We start from the raw sequence: 4,199 nt of genomic DNA on the forward strand, positions 1-4,199 counted from the left end.
ACCTCAATCCTCAATCCTCAATCCTCAATACTCAGTCTTCAATCCTCAATCCTCTATACTCAATATTCAATCCTCAATCCTCAATCCTCAATCCTCAATCCTCAGTCCTCAGTCCACAAACCTCAATCCTGAATCCTCAATCTTCAGCCCTCAGTCCTCAACAATCAGTTGTCAATCCTCAATCCCCAATAGAATATCCTCAAGTCACAGTTTTCAATACTCAATACTCAATCTGTAATCTTCAAATCTCTATCCACACACTTCAATTCTCATCACTCAACCCTGAACGCTCAATCCTCAATGTTCAATCCTCAATCCTCAATTCTCAATCTTCGATCCTCAATACTGAATCTTCAATCCTCAATCCTCAATCCTCAATCCTCAATCCTCATTCCTCAATCCTCAATCCTCAGTAATCAATCCTCAATCTTCAATACTCAACCGTCAATCCTCAGTCCTCAATCCTCAATCCTCAATTCCCGTTCCTCAATCCTCAATCCTAAACCCTCAGTCCTCATCCTCAATTCTCAATTCTCAATTCTCAATCCTCAATCCTCAATCCTCTATCGTCAATCCTCAATAATCAATCTCCAATCCTAGATCCTCAATCCCCAATCCTCAATCCTTGATCCTCAATATTCAATCCTCAATCCCCAGTCCTCAATCTTCAATCCTCAATGCTCAATCCTCAATCCTCAATCCTCAGTCCTCAATCCTGAATCCTCAATCCTCAATCCTCATACTTCAATCATCAATACCCAATCCTCAATCTTCAATCCTCAATTTTCAATCCTCTATTCGCAATCCTCAATCCTCAGTCCTCAGTCCTCAAACCTCAATCCTCAATCCTCAATCCTCAATACTCAGTCTTCAATCCTCAATCCTCTATACTCAATATTCAATCCTCAATCCTCAATCCTCAATCCTCAATCCTCAATCCTCAATCCTCAATTTTCAACCATCAATACTCAATCTTCAATCCTCAATCCTCAATCCTCAATCCTCAATCCTCAGACCTCAAACATCAATATTCAACCCTCAGTCCTTGTCCTCAATTCACAACCCTCAATCATCAATCCTCAATCTTCAATCATCAATATTCAATCCTCAATCCTCAATCCTCAATCCTCAATCCTCAATCCTCAATCCTCAATCCTCAATCCTCATTCTTCAATCCTCAACACCCAATCCTCAATCTTCAATCCTCAATCCTGAATCCTCAATCTTCAATCCTCAATACTCAATCTTCAATCCTCAATCCTCAATTCTCAATCCTCTATACTCAGTCTTCAATCCTCAATCCTCAATCCTCAATCCTCAATCCTCAATCCTCAATCCTCAATCCTCAGAACTCAAACATCAATACTCAACCCTGAGCCCTCGTACTCAATCCACAACACTCAATCCTCAATCCTCAATCTCCAATACTCAAACCTCAACCCTCAATCCTCAATCCTCAATCCTCAATCCTCAGTAATCAATCCTTAATCTTCAATACTCAATCGTCAATACTCAGTCCTCAATCCCCAATCCTCAATTCTCGTTCCTCAATCCTCAATCCTAAACCCTCAGTCCTCATCCTCGATTCTCAATTCTCAACCCTCAATCCTCAATCGTCAAGCCACAATCCTCAATATTCAATTGTCAATCCTCAATTCTCAAACCTCAATCCTCAGCCCTCAGTCCTCAATCCTCAACCCTCAATCCTCAATCCTCATTCCTCAAACTTCAGTCCTCAATAATCAATGATCAATCCTCAATTCACAACACTCAAACCTCAACTATCAGTATACAATACTCAATACTCGATCCTGAATCCTCAATCCTCAATCCTCAGTCATCAAGCCACAATCCTCAATATTCAATTGTCAATCCTCAATTCTCAAACCTCAATCCTCAGCCCTCAGTCCTCAATCCTCAATCCTCAATCCTCAATCCTCATTCCTCAAACTTCAGTCCTCAATAATCAATCATCAATCCTCAATTCACAACACTCAATCCTCAACTATCAGTATACAATACTCAATCCTCGATCCTGAATCCTCAATCTTCAATCCTCAATCCTCAACAATCAATCCTCAATCCTCAATCCTCAATCTTCAATACTCAGTCCTCAATACTCAATCCCCAACCCTCAATCATCAATCCTCAATACAAAATCCTCAATCCTCAATCCTCAATCCTCAATCCTCAATCCTCAATCCTCAATCCTCAATCCTCAATCATCAGTAGAATATCCTCAATTCTCAGTCTTCAATACTCAATCCTCAATCTTCAATTTTCAAATCTTAGTCCTCAAACATCAATTCTAAACACTCTATCCACAGCACCCAGTCCTCAATATTCAATCGTCAATCCTCAGTCCTCAACCTTCAATCCTCATTACTCAGCCCACAATGCTCAATCCTCAATCCTCAATCCTCAATCCTCAGTTCTCTGACCTCTAACCTCAATCCTCAATCCTCAATCCTCAATCCTCAATCCTCCGTCCTCAAACCTCAATCCTCAATATTCAATGCTCAATCCTCAATCCCCAATCCTCAATTCTCAATCATCAATTCCCAATCCTCAACCTTCAATACTCAAATATCAACCCTCAATCTTCAATCCTCAATCCTCAATCCTCAATCCTCAATACTCAATCCTCAATCCTCAATCCTCAATCCTCAATCTTCAATCCGCAATCCTGAATCCTCAATCCTCAATCCTCAATGCTCAATCCTCAACCCACAGTCTCAACCATTAATCCTCAACCCTCAATTCGCAATCCTCAATCATCAGTAGAATATCCTCAATTCTCAGTCTTCAATACTCAATCCTCAACCTTCAATCTTCAAATCTTAGTCCTCAAACATCAATTCTCAACACTCTATCCTCAACACCCAGTCCTCAATATTCAATCGTCAATCCTCAGTCCTCAACCTTCAATCCTCAACACTCAGACCTCAATCCTCAATCCTCAATCCTCAATCCTCAATCCTCAATCCTCAATCCTCAATCCTCAATCCTCAGCCCTCAGTCCTCAATCCTCAATCCTCAATCCTCAATCCTCATTCCTCAAACTTCAGTCCTCAATAATCAATGATCAATCCTCAATCCTCAATCCTCAGTTCTCTGACCTCTAACCTCAATCCTCAATCCTCAATCCTCAATCCTCAATCCTCCGTCCTCAAACCTCAATCCTCAATATTCAATGCTCAATCCTCAATCCCCAATCCTCAATCCTCAATCATCAATTCCCAATCCTCAATCTTCAATACTCAAATATCAACCCTCAATCTTCAATCCTCAATCCTCAATCCTCAATCCTCAATACTCAATCCTCAATCCTCAATCCTCAATCCTCAACCCACAGTCTCAACCATTAATCCTCAATCCTCAATCCTCAATCCTCAATCATCAGTAGAATATCCACAATTCTCAGTCTTCAATACTCAATCCTCAATCTTCAATTTTCAAATCTTAGTCCTCAAACATCAATTCTCAACACTCTATCCACAACACCCAGTCCTCAATATTCAATCGTCAATCCTCAGTCCTCAACCTTCAATCCTCAATACTCAGCCCTCAATTCTCAATCCTCAATCCTCAATCCTCAATCCTCAGTTCTCTAACCTCTAACCTCAATCCTCAATCCTCAATCCTCAATCCTCAATCATCAATCCTCAATCCTCAATCCTCAATACACAATCCTCAATTCACAATCCCCATAATTGAATTGTCAATCCGTAATTCTCAAACCTCAGTCCTCAACCCTCCATCCTCAATTCTCAAACCACATTCTCCAACATCAATCCTCAATATTCAATCTTCGAATCTTAGTCCACAAACATCAATTCTCAACACTCTATCCTCAACACCCAGTCCTCAATATTCAATCGTCAATCCTCAATCCTCAACCTTCAATCCTCAATACTCAGCCCTCAATCCTCAATCCTCAATCCTCAATCCTCAATCCTGAATCCTCAATACTCAATCCTCAATCCTCAATCCTCAATCCTCAATCCTCAATCCTCAATCCTCAATCCTCAATCCTCAATACTCAATTCTCAATCCTCCGTCCTCAATGTTCAATACTCAATACCCAACACTCAGTCCTCAATTCTGAATCCTCAATCCTCAATCGACAATCCTCAATCCTCAATCCTCCGTCCTGAATCTTCAGTCCTCAATATTCAATGCTCAACCCTCAATCCTCA

The sequence above is a fragment of the Calliopsis andreniformis genome, unplaced genomic scaffold, assembly GCF_051401765.1.
Source record: "Calliopsis andreniformis isolate RMS-2024a unplaced genomic scaffold, iyCalAndr_principal scaffold0076, whole genome shotgun sequence".
Taxonomy (NCBI): domain Eukaryota; kingdom Metazoa; phylum Arthropoda; class Insecta; order Hymenoptera; family Andrenidae; genus Calliopsis; species Calliopsis andreniformis.